General features: G+C 45.3%; 1 protein-coding gene across 6 annotated transcripts in view; it reads left to right on the top strand.

The window, feature by feature from the left end:
* The first annotated feature begins 7,334 nt into the window (after positions 1–7,334).
* The window catches only part of Zim1 (zinc finger, imprinted 1), a 22,097-nt gene continuing 16,704 nt past the window's right edge, over positions 7,335–12,727 (top strand). For 2 of the 6 annotated variants that reach the window (XM_011250498.2, XM_030242403.1), the window contains exons 1-2: positions 7,343–7,553; positions 8,103–8,225. The gene's annotated coding sequence lies outside the window, so the exon portion shown is untranslated. Of the gene's footprint in view, positions 7,554–8,102; positions 8,226–12,727 lie in introns of all 6 variants that reach the window. The other 4 variants (XM_011250495.2, XM_011250497.3, NM_011769.4 and 1 more) reach the window with 4 other exon arrangements.

Raw genomic sequence — 12,727 nt, 5'->3', positions numbered from 1 at the left:
TGTCCTGTTTATGTGTTTGGGGTTGGTAACTTTGCAGGGACTTGTCACTGTTGATAAAATTATACATCCAAAATGTTAGTGGCCCCTTAGCCATACAAATTTTTGATCTTCAAATCATATTCTTAATTAAAAAAATAAGCCTTTGTGTGTATGTACACGTGTGAATGGATATTTGTGTGTGAGTACAGACATAGACTCTCATGTCCCAGTGTGTGTGTGAAGGTCAAATAACAGCCTCAGGTGTCAGCCCCACCTTCCCATCATTCGAGAGAAGGCCCTTTTCAGTTCACTATGTACCCCCCAGGATAGATGTCTTGCAAGTTAAGATTTCTATAAGAGTGTTAAGATTACAGAAGCATGCAACAGCTGCAGGCTTTATGTGGGCTCTGAGATATAAACTCAGATTTTAATGACCCTGTTATAAGTGCTTTGCCCATGAAGCCATTTCTTCACTTTGCATTATTATTATTATTATTATTATTATTATTATTATTATTATTATTATTATTATTAAAGATTGTATACTCCATCAATCATTTTTCAGTGATCTGTGGATTCTACCTGAATCCTAGCTTTAACTGCTCCTTTTAGACTAAATCATACTTAATCCTACTAAATCATAACTACCTAGTAGCGGTTTTAGATTTTATTATAATCACAAATATATTTTGGTTAGTTTATAGGATATTATTAATTAGAAATATGAGGTTCCATAAAATGAGGGTTCATGAATCCTTACCATGAGGATAATAATATTAGGGCTTAGCATCACAATGAGGCATTTATTCCAGACTTCTGCAGAAGATTAAAAGTATTTATTATATTTTAACCCAGATTCACCACTGGGAACATAACAGTTCATCTGGTTATCATAACTAATGTATGAGAGGTAATTTGTGTGTGTGTGTGTATGTGTGTGTGTGTGTATAAGTATGTATTCACACACTGGAGCCATGCTAGCACACAATCCAAAATGGTTGGATTATATAGAGAAGGGCAGCTAGGGAAAGGGCAGTCCAGTAGGGGCTGGGGAAGTTTAGGGTAGGGGGCAGGGTACAACAGCCAGGAGGGTTCCTCTTACTTCCCCAACCAGTAGCCAAGTGCTGGGATTACAAGTGTGTGCCACCACACCTGGATTTTTATGTGAGTTCTGAGTATTAAACCCATGTCCTCATGTTTGAATGGCAAGTATTAAACCAATAGGGCTACCCCTCCCCCACCTTTTGAGAAGTAATTATTAAGCATTCTTGTAGCTTCATAATTGAATGGGAAAGAAAGAAGAAATATAAAGGGAAGGAACATGGAACATGACCGGTCCTGGATTTCAGCACCAAATTAAGAGAGAGAGAGAAATTCATGTCTGCTCCTAGGTAATGGTGGAAGAGAAAGTTTATTATAGATATGTGGGAGAGCATAGAAAGAGGCAAGGACATTTGGGAGAGTCCAGAGTGGATATGACCTTGGGACGTGGGGGGAGAGTGGCAGAGGAAGAGAGAGGGAGAAAGGAACACCAAGAGTACCAACCAGGAGGGAGGGGGTGGAGGGGAGAAAACAAAAAGAATCAGGTAAGCAAAATGGTTGGATTATATAGGGAAGGGTGGCTGGGGGAAGGGCATCCAAGACCCTGGGCTGGAGAAGTTTAGGGTCGGGGGAATGGGGTATGCCCGTCAGGAGGGCCCTGTAACTGGTAGGGACTAAGGGATGCTGAGAGAACCTGGCAGCATCCACTTTAATATGCTAAATAAGCACCTCTGCCATTTGTCCCAGGGTTTGAAACCTAACAATAATGACCACACATTTTAAGCTCAGTACCTAACTAGATCCCTGCTGGTGACCTCAGTGGAAATGCGACATGAATCCATGGCTGCTTCATCTCTGATCCCATAACTATCAAAAGTGATGGCCAAGTCACTCCACTTTTTCTGCTCAACCACCAGAGTGCACATTGCTCTACAGAGAGAAGAGTACAAATGTCTCTGAATTCCAGTCACTCTGCAGAGTTCTGAATGTTCTCATAGTTCTAAAACTTTGTTCACATTAAAATGAAGTCTCATTGAATTGTGGTTGCCTCATTCGTACCAATCTTGGTTGCTGTGAAGAGACACCATGCCCTTGGCAACTCTTATGAAAGAAAGCATTTAATTAGGGCTTGCTTACAGTTTCAGAAGATTAGTCCATTATCGTCATGACAGGGAGCTCGGTGGCACGTGGCAGACACGATGCTGGAGAAATAGCTGAGAGTTCTACATCTTAACCCACAAGCCGCAGGAAGAGGGAGACACTGGGCCTGGCATGGGCTTTTGAAACCTCAAAGTCTAAACCCAAGTGACACACCTCCTCCAATGAGGACACACCTACTCCAACAAGGCAACGCCTCCTATTCTTTCTCATGTAGTGTCACTCCTCAATGACTAGGCATTCAACTATATAAGCCTGTAGGGACCATTCTAATTCAAGATATCACAGCATCTGGTCAGACCTTGATTACTCATCCTATAACAAGGGATTTCAGCATGGGTCAAGTCAAGAGATCCATTCTTTTTCAAGATTTTTCTAAAGAGTATCCTGATGAAAAGTAATAGAGAACAGAAATGAAATGGTTGTCCATTGAGAACGCATGATCAATACTTGTACTCCTAAGGAGTTCTTTCTTCCCCTACCAACACCTTATTTGAAGGGGTAATTATTCCCTACCACCATATTTATTGCATGAGATCTGATGTCTTTCTAGCATCAGCTGATGTGTGCTCATGGGTTCCCAATGTCCAGTCATTATCAAAAGACACTAGTAGTTAATTAGGTAAGTGTCTTAGGGTTCTATTGCTGTGAAAAGACACCATGACCAAGGCCACTCTTTTTTTTTTTTAATTAATCATCCCATTCGTTTACATTTCAAGTGATATTCCACTTCCCAATTATCCCTCCACAAACCCCCCATCCCACATCTGCCCTCTTCTCCCTCCCCTTTGCCTCTATGAGGGTGCTCCCCCACTGACCTACCCTCTCCTGCTCCACTGCTCCAGCATTCCCCTACACTGGGGCATCAAACCTCCACAGGACCAAGGACCTCCCCTCCCAATGATGTCAGGCAAGGCCATTCTCTGCTACATATATATCTGGATCCATAGATCCCTCCCCTCACACTCCTTGGTTGGTGGTCTAGTCTCTGAGAGCACTGGGTGGTCTGGCCAGTCTATGTTGTTCTTTCTGGGGTTGCAATCTCCCTCTGCGCCTCCAGTCCTTCCACCAGCTTCCCCACCGTGGTCCCTGAGCTCCAAGCATCCTCATCTGCATTGGTCAGTTGCTGGGCAGACCTCCCAAAGAACAGCCACACCAGGTTTCTGTCAGCAAGTATCTCTTGGTAACAGCAACAAAGTCTGGGTTTGGTGTCTGCAGACAGGATGAGTCCCCAGGTGGGGCAGTCCCCGGATGGCCCTTCCTTCCTTCAGTCTCTGCTCCATTGTTTTCTCCCTTTGGACAGGAACATTTCTGGGTTAAATACTTTGAGATGGGTGGGTGGCCCCATCCCTCGACCCAGGGCCATGCCTATCTACTGGAGGTGGTCTCTACAGGTTCTATTTCCCCTTCAATGCAAATTTCTGCTAATGGGAGTCTCTCATTTCCCTGGCGTCTGGAACCCTCCAGTGGCTATCCCCATTTCCTCATCCCCCACTGCTACATATTTTTATTCAATTTCCTGACCCTCTGTACCTCTTTCCTGTCTCCTCCAGTACCTGATACTGCCTCTCCCCCCACCCACATTTATTTCAACCAAGGCAACTCTTATAAAGGAGAAAATTTAATTGTGGCTGGCTTATAGGTGTAGTCCGTTATCATCATGGTGGGAAGCATAGAAGCATGCAGGCAGAGAAGGAGAAGGAGCTGGGAGTTCTACATCTTGATCCAAAGGCAGGCAGGAGGAGGGTCTCATTCCACATTGGACAGAGTTTGAGCATAGGAGTCTTCAAAGTCCACTTACACAGTGAACCAGTTCCTCCAAAAGGCCACACCCATTCCAAAACGGCCACACCTCCTAACAGTGCCACTTCCTGAGTCAAGCATATTCAAACCACCACCGTAAGTGATCATATAGATAAGGGCTGGAGATATTAAAGGGATAAGGCCACAGGGCCTGAGGAAGCTTGCTTCCTAGTGCCTTAATTTTCACTAGAGTCTGGCTGAAAGACCTGCCCTGCCCTTCCATTGCCATAATGAAATGCCAGAGACAATTAACTTATGAACAAACAAGATTGCTGCCAAAGATCAAGTGCTTCCATCGCTTAAAGATGCTGGCAAGGGTGGCCAAGAATGGGAGTGTGATTGCCGAGTAAACCCCTCTGTTTGCAAACTAGGAAGCAAAAGTGTGACTAAGAAACTAAAGTCCCACAATTCTCCTCAAGAGCCTACTCTAGTGATGTAAGAACTAGGAATTAGGCCTCCTTCTTAAAGATTCTGTCACTTATCAACAGAGCCAGGCAGGGGACCACACCTTCAACACACAGGCCCCCGAGACTCTCATCCCAAACCACATGAATAATCCACTAGTTGGCCAAGAAAAACAAGCTTCCCAAGAATTACTGAATGTTGAATGTAAACTAACACTAATTCAAGTGTGGGGATGTTGTAAAGTGGAGAACAATTACAATATGTTACCAGGAACGGCAAGCAAACCAGTTTCCGACCCAGAAAAGCAAGAAAGAAGCCAAGATTGGTACTCTGCCCACCTCCAGTCAGACATCTGGTGTCACAGTGGTTGGTCACAATAAAGTCACTTTTACTACAGAGAGGGCAATGTTGCAGCCTCAATGGAGCAGAGACTTCTACAACATTCTTCCTCCCCCTCAACATATGCCAGCCTCATACTAATAATCATGAGCTTACCGCAGACCTTCACATTTCATGTAGGGGTTAACTATAGTTGTGATAATAAGGGGTGATTCACAGCCATCTAACTCCAGTTCCAGGTGATTCAACGCCATCTTCTAGCCTCCGCAGGTTCCTGTACACGTGGTATATACACATATACTCAGGCACACATACACATATACATTAAAACAAAAGAACCTTAAGCCATAGATCTACCTAGCTGGACATGGTAGTATACACCTTTCATTTCAGCACTCAAGAGGCAGATGCATCTCTGGATTTGAGACCAGCCTGGACTACATAGAGAAACTGTCTCAAAACAAACAACAAAACTTTTCAACGGCACACAAGTGCTTCTTGTTCATACCACTGGGATATGTTCAAGGTTGGCTAGGTGACACTACTTACATTTGACCAGCCAGGTGAACCGAGCCTGCTCTTATGTCTGGTGCTAACTGGTGGTGACCTAACCTAGGTTCTGGGTACAGCATTTCAGTCTTAGTTCCCCTTTCTGTTGATGTGATCAGTTACTCTGACCAAAGGAACTTAAAGGAGAAAGAGTTTATTTTATCTCAGAATTCAAGTATGTGGGAGCATCATAGGAGCATGGGGGTGGGAATCCAAAGCAGCAGGAGCCTGAAGCAGCTGGCCATATCACTGCCATGACGATGAGGATACAGAGAGTGCTGAATGCATGCAGTCCACTCTCTCCCTGACCTGAGAATGGTTCCACCCACAGTTATGATGGGTCTTACCTCCGATAACATAATCAAGATAATCACCCCACCCAGACAGGCTGCCCATCTTCCCAGTGATTCTAGATATTGCCAAGTTGACAACACTAACCATCTGAATGAGGGTGAGAGATTACTTTCTGTTTGTTTGTTTAGTGTGTGTGTGTGTATATGTGTCCTTGTGGAGGTCAGAGAACAATTTGTGGAACTCTTTTCTCTCCTTCCACAGCTGTGGGTCCTCAGATTGACCCCGTAGGGTTTCTGTGAAGAGACACCATGACCATGGCAAGTCTTATAAAGGAAAACATTTAGTTGGGGCTGGCTGACAGTTCAGAGGTTTAGTCTGTTGTCATTACGGTGGGACCCAAGGCATAGTGCTGAGAGGTACCTGAGAGTTCTACATCTGGATCTGCAGACAGCAAGAAGAGACTATGAGCCACTAGTCCTGGCTTGAGTTTCTGAAACCTCAAAGCCTGGCTGGAATGATGCTGTTCCTCCAACAAGGTCACACCTGCTCCAGTGATGCCACACCTTCTAAGATTCACTTCCTGTGAATCTATCGGGGCCATTTTCATTCAAACCTCCACACCAAGAGAATCAGTGAACAACCCGTTGACACTTAGGAGTCAGTGCTACCCACTTCATTCTGTTGGCTAAAGCAAACTTCCTGGAATAAGGAAGTTTGTATTCCACCTTCAGGAGAGAAATTGCATACCCTACAACAGAGGGTGTGAATATTACGAAGCATTAATGATGTATCTGCAGGGATAGTGGGCACATTTTTCTCCCCCTGACATACCTATAATCCTCAACACCCTATAATCCCTGTACAACAGTGGGAAGCTTAGCCCAGATCAGCGGTGAAGGGGATACCACTTGTAGAAGCCGAGGAGTCTTTCTACTAGCTGAGAAATACTCCCTGTACTGGCTAGTTTTGTGTCAACTTGACACAGCTGGAGTTATCACAGAGAAAGGAGCTTTAGTTGAGGAAATGCCTCCATGAGATCCAACTGTAAGGCTTTTTCTGAATTAGTGATCAAGGGAGAAAGGCCCCTTGTGGGTGGGACCATCTCTGGGCTGGTAGTCTTGGTTCTATAAGAGAGCAGCTGAGCAAGCCAGGGGAAGCAAGCCAGTTAAGAACATCCCTCCATGGCCTCTGCATCAGCTCCTGCTCCCTGACCTGCTTGAGTTCCAGTCCTGACTTCTTCAGTGATGAACAGCAATGTGGAAATGTAAGGTGAATAAACCCTTTCCTCCTCAACTGCTTCTTGGTCATGATGTTTGTGCAGGAATAGAAACCCTGACTAAGACGCTCCCCAAGTCTACGCTGTGACTTTAATGGTAAAGTAGGTCTAGAAGCAAAGAAGTGAAAACAGAAGAGTGCTGGTGACTCCGTCCAGTAATCCCAGCTCAGGGCAAGGGGATCCTGAGGTTGAGGTCTACATAGTGAAACCCTGTCCCAAACCAAACCAAACCACTCTACCTCAGCGTGTCATCACATAATCTTAAAAATCTTTCCCTTTTCTACCATCGGCCTCTATCAATTTAGAAATTTTACTACCGAAGGAAATTTTTCCACCAGGAGACGCAATTTCTCTATAGTACTAGAAGTGGAGCCACAGAAGGGCAGAGCGTCTGAGGAACGCTTATAGCGAGCGCATCTTGCTGGGGACTACATTTCCCACAGGTCCCAGCGCGCTGTGCCGGGTGCTGGGCGCTCCATAGCCTGGAGCCTCAGGCTGGACGGCGTGAGACCTTCTGGGACATGTAGTCCTGTGGGCGGTGCCCTAGAGCTGGGGACTTGGGTTTTGAAAGTCATCCCGCGGCATTCCACTCCGGGTGGCCGCAGGCTGCGGTGCCTGGAGGCGAGTGCGGACGGACGGATAACCAAGCGCGAGGACGAGAGGCAAGAACACGGGAGAGGACTGAGAGGGCAGGGTGTCTGCATGCTGGGTGGGTCCCCACCCTATCACAGCTCTGTAGAGGACAGTGGTCTGGGTAGGGGGTGTGCGAGGGAATAGTGTGGCACAGCTCTTAGACATACTTCTGCTACGTTATGGAGATTTGTGTAACTCCTATTTGGAGGGTTTGGTCCCTGCAATGTGTCAGCTTTCTTCCACAACTTTACGTTTATGGGTGGCTTAGTTTGTCTCGCCTGTGTGGTTGTAGTTGGTCCTAGCTGGGTTGTTTGAACACTGTAGACTCGAATTCTCTTCTTATGTGGGTGTGCGTGAGCTTGTGTTCTACTTTGTAACTGTATCTGTTTTTGTATACGGATGAGCTGTAGTTGTGAGTTTTGCCCAACTGCCTGACTGTGCTGATGTGGTCAAGTGTGATTATATGATCTTGTATTTGTGTGTTGGGAAATGTGTCTGTATTTGAGCCCGACTATGTGTCTCATTCTGTGGATCTACTAATATAGATTTTATGTAATAACACTGTGAGTGTGAATTTTTAAATTTAATTAATTAATTAATTTTGTGTGTTTGTATGTGTGTGTAGGTCTTTGGACAACTCACAACAGCCTGTTTTTTCCTACTATGTGGGTCCCAGCGATGGAACTCGAGTTATAAGGCTTGGCAGCAATCGCCTTTACCAGCTGAACCAGCTAGCTGGTCCCAGATTGTGAGTTCATAGTATGCCTGGCAGAGGGAGGTTGTGCAGATTTTAGGTTGTATTTGTATCTGTGGTATGGCGGGGAATGTGTTGGGATGGTTGAAGGAGTTGGGGCTCAATTCAACTGTGGATTTACATGGCCTGGGTTTGTATATAGTTCGTGAATTGCATCTTACTGATTTGTATGCAATTGATTCTATTCCATTGGGTTGTTTATGTGTATTTGAGTATTCATATGTGTTTGCTTATATGTAAGTAAGGGTGATAGTTTGTGCATATAGCATCTCGTCTAGGTGATCAATGAGTTTGGTCACTAACACATTGGTATGCTCTCTGGATAGCTATTAGCTAAACTTGTGGATATCCAAGGCAAGGTTGCAGCCAGGCCAGGCATTTCTCCCCTACCTAGTGGCCGGTGAGCAGTATGAAACCCTGGATAATTTCGACCCAAGCCCAGAAGACAGCCCCGAAGTCCCATTCAGGCAAATGTCCTGTTCTAGGACTGAGGTGTCGGGGTGGCTACTGTGCTGTGGAAGGGACCAAATAGAGGTGTCTTTGCTTTTTTTCTAGAATGTACCTGCTGGCTTTGGGGAACAGGGCAGACTATAGAGCCTGGTGAAGGGTAAGCAGGGATCCAGACTGGGAATTGAGTTTCTGAGCCACAGAGCAACCGAGTCTCTGGACGTCTTTAGACAGCAGTAGGAGAGGAGAGAAGATAAGAAATGGGGGAAACTAGAGTTGGCTCAGAGGAGGGCGTTGTGGTGTATTCTTCAGGACACAGAGCCAGGCATTACAAAGTAGGATCTAGAAGCCCTGGTGACATATTAGTCTAATGGACCAGGAGGAAATGATCCCAGACTTTAGACATATAAGCTGGGAGTCAGAGGAACCAGTTAGTCACTTGATTTGATGGACCTTAAAGGGATGATTTTAGAGAGACTCCAAGGGGGTTAGGCTATATAGGGAACAATGGGGGGGGGTTCAGAAGGTCTCTGGGGCTCCACACAGGGCATGTATGAAGGTTTCTGGATGAGAAGGGTGCTTTGAAAAGGCTTTGAACATCTGTAGCAAGGAAGTATGCATTAGTGGCCCAGTCGTGAGTGAGGGCAGGAAGCATCACTTTCATGGAGGTGAGTACTGCTGGACCCCAAGTGAGCCTGAGGTCAGCCTTAGAATCAAGCAGAAAGAGGTCTTCTGTCGAGAGGTGACAGAGGTGACTGGGAGCTCTAAAATGTTCTTCTGTAGATGTAGATGTGTCCCTGTCCACACCCACGTACGCTTCGTAAGGCCTGTGACACTTACAGATGGGTGCCAGCCTGACTGGGCAGTTTTCTCAGTTTCCTTGTCATACAGATGTGCAGATGGACTTGCGTCTGTGTGCTAGGGTGTCCTCTGACTTTCCCTAAAAGTGTGTTCTCAGCACCTAAATTGTGGTTGGAAAATCCCAAATTCGAGGCTATATCAGCATGTATGTGTGAGAATCTGCTATAGGTCTCGGTGTCTTAAAAACAAGCAAACAAGCAAACAAACAAACAAAGCAGCAAAGCAGAGGGTATGTTTGCCAATTCCATCGTTGCTGTTGTTGCTGTTGCTATTATTATTGTTGTTGATTTTATTATTCTTTGATACTTTCTCACATGTATATACTGTGCTTGTTTCTCCTCATGCCCCACCTTCTGATGTTTCCCCACCCCTGCACCCTCCTGCACCCCACCTTCCTTAAGAGGTCCCTTTTTTTTTATTTTATTTTATTTTATTTTATTTTTTTACATTTGTGCCTTTTTTCGTTTTGTGACTCACTGATTTTTAGCAGGGACGACTGTGTGTATGGCTGCAGGTTTGAAACAATCCCTGTTAGGCTCATCTTTTGGTACACAACTGAGACTGTTTCTCCCCCAGAATCTGTCAGTTACCAATAGTTCAGCAGGGAAGGAGAGGGGCCCGTGGACCTCTCCCTAATCTGTGATGGCTGCCGGCAAGCCCACGCTTGTTCAATGGCTACACATTCTTAAAAGTGCATCATTGTAAAAACAGCAGCGCATGCCTCTGTGAGTAGCAAAGTGCATGTCTATAAAAGGGATTGTCACTTGTTGGGGACATTGTATGTCTGGCCAGTCTGCCAAGGCCTAACCACAGGTTGGTACTGAGCCTTTATGCTTATTTCTAGGCAGAAACATCAAATTGTGTGGTTCATCAATGTGTCTCCAACAGTAGTTTGCTTTTCTCTGGAGGTCACAGCCACAGGGAAGGAGTGCTGGGAAAGAGCGTGTCCGTGTGTGACTCAGCTGGAGACCTTGGTGCTAGGGACATGGTGGGAGGGAAACTGAGGCCAGCTTGAAGGAAGAAACCCTAAAGCTCTGATAGCACTAAAATCGAAACCAGTGCGCAAGAGCTCATACTCCATCCTGGGCACGGTTCGATTACTTGATGTTCATGGAACATTAGATATTCTTATTTTTAAAAAGCATTCATTTTTAACTGTTACATGCTGTGTCTGTGTATGCGAGGGGGAGGTCTGGACTATATATAGTTAAAGTGCTCATAGCTGTCAGATCCTCTTAGAATTGGAGTTACAGGCAGTTGTGAGCCATCCGATGAGGATTCTGAGAACCACACCCAGGGCCTCTGCAAGAACAGTAGGTGTACTTTACCAGTCCTTGAATCCTCATATTTAATAGTTTTGAAAATAGTTATTTGTTTTGATTGTATGCACGCGCGCACACACACACACACACACACACACACACACACACACACGAGTACACGTGTGTGTGCGCGTGCAAGTGTGCATGTGAGGACATGCACATTTTACGGCACTCATGTGCAGGTTGGAATCTTGTTTTTGAGACAGTCTCTTTTGCTCGATGCTGCGCTGTGTATCCTAGGCTAGCTGCCTTGTGGGCCTCTGGGGGGGGGGGGGAAGGGGGCTGTTCCTGACACTGTTTTTCATCTCACTCTTGAAATGCTGGGAAAACTGAAGGGAGCCGCCCCACCCTTTTACCAGCCTTGTGGAATTCAAACACAGGTTAGCAGGCAAGCACTTTTACCCCATCAGCGCTCCCTCCCTGACCTCTCAATCCATTTTCATTCTTTTGTTGTTTATCTCTTTGTTTTGTCTTTGAGAGAAAAATATAAAAAGGCTGAGCAACCAGCCTGGAATTCAAATTACAAGTTAAAATACAGCACACTCATTTAAATTTGATTTCAATTTTTTTTTTTAGTAATTATCAAGCATATATTAATAGTATATATCTTTTAGAGCTAGTTATTAAATATATTTAGAAAGTAGTTCTTTAGGGGCTGGGGTATGAGACAGTCATGGAAAGTACCTGCCGTGCAGGTTTGAGAACCTGAGTTCTACCCACATAAACCACCAGGCGTGTCATCTGGACACTGGGGAGGAGCAGCTAGGAGGGTCCTATAGACTCCTTGGCCAGCCCGTCTAGCTCAGTAAGTAGATTCTAGATTACACTGAGAGACCCTATTTCAAATAACAAGGTTGACTGGCTCTTGAGGAATGACACGTGAGGTAAACCTCTGGCTTCTACATGACCATGCATACACATGTGCCCTCCCACACATGAACACATACACACACACACACACACACACACACACACACACACGTACACACACACACACACACACACACACACACTTACACACTCATTCTTTTTGATAGGCATGTCCAGATAGTATCTGAGGTGCTTTTCTAATTGAAAATTATTCTTTGCTTATCTGAAAGTTACTCTATTCCATGTATTTCTATTTACCAAATCTGGTCCCCTAAGGTCTCACAGCTAAGAATGGTCATCTGGGAGTCACCCTCCCTTCATCCCCCAAGACACTGACACCTTGACCTTGTGTCCCAGGCTTGCAGTTATACTTGGGGAGATTGGAACTCTCAGCTACAGTAGTTCTGTAGCATCCCCGGCTTCAGAGTCTGTCCAGGTGCATACATAATTTCTTTACTATTGTCACATATGGAGCCGGGATGTAGCTCAGTTGGGAAAGCACTTGTCTAGCATCCAGGAAGCCCTTGAGTTTTATCTCTAGTACTGAATCAACTCGGAATGGTGGAGCATGGCTTGAATTCCCAGCTTGAGGTTGGTGAAGACCAGAGAATCAAAAATTCTAGGTCATCCTTGGCTATATATCTAGTTCAAGGCCAAGCCAGGATCCAGGAGATTCTGTCCTAAAGAAAAAGTTATTGTTGGGGGGATCCTGGGGAGGGAGAAAGATCAGATAGTTACAGGGGAAATAGCTAAACGGGTAAGCCACCTGCTGTATCCTCATGAGGATTAGAGTTCAGAGCCTCTGAAATACATAAGATCCAGGTGGGGTGGGGCAGCCCTACCTGTAATCCCAGTGCTTGGGAAGAGGAGACAGAATTTGTAGAGAAAGCTGGCTAGCTTGGCTAGCTAAAACAGTGATGGGGAAGTCCTTGCCTTCCAAGAACCAAAGAAGATGCCTGATGTCAACCCTGGGGCTCTGCACAAATATAGGCACAT

Source organism: Mus musculus, chromosome 7 (assembly GCF_000001635.26).
Source record: "Mus musculus strain C57BL/6J chromosome 7, GRCm38.p6 C57BL/6J".
Classification (NCBI taxonomy): domain Eukaryota; kingdom Metazoa; phylum Chordata; class Mammalia; order Rodentia; family Muridae; genus Mus; species Mus musculus.
This window is presented reverse-complemented; position numbering and strand designations above follow the sequence as displayed.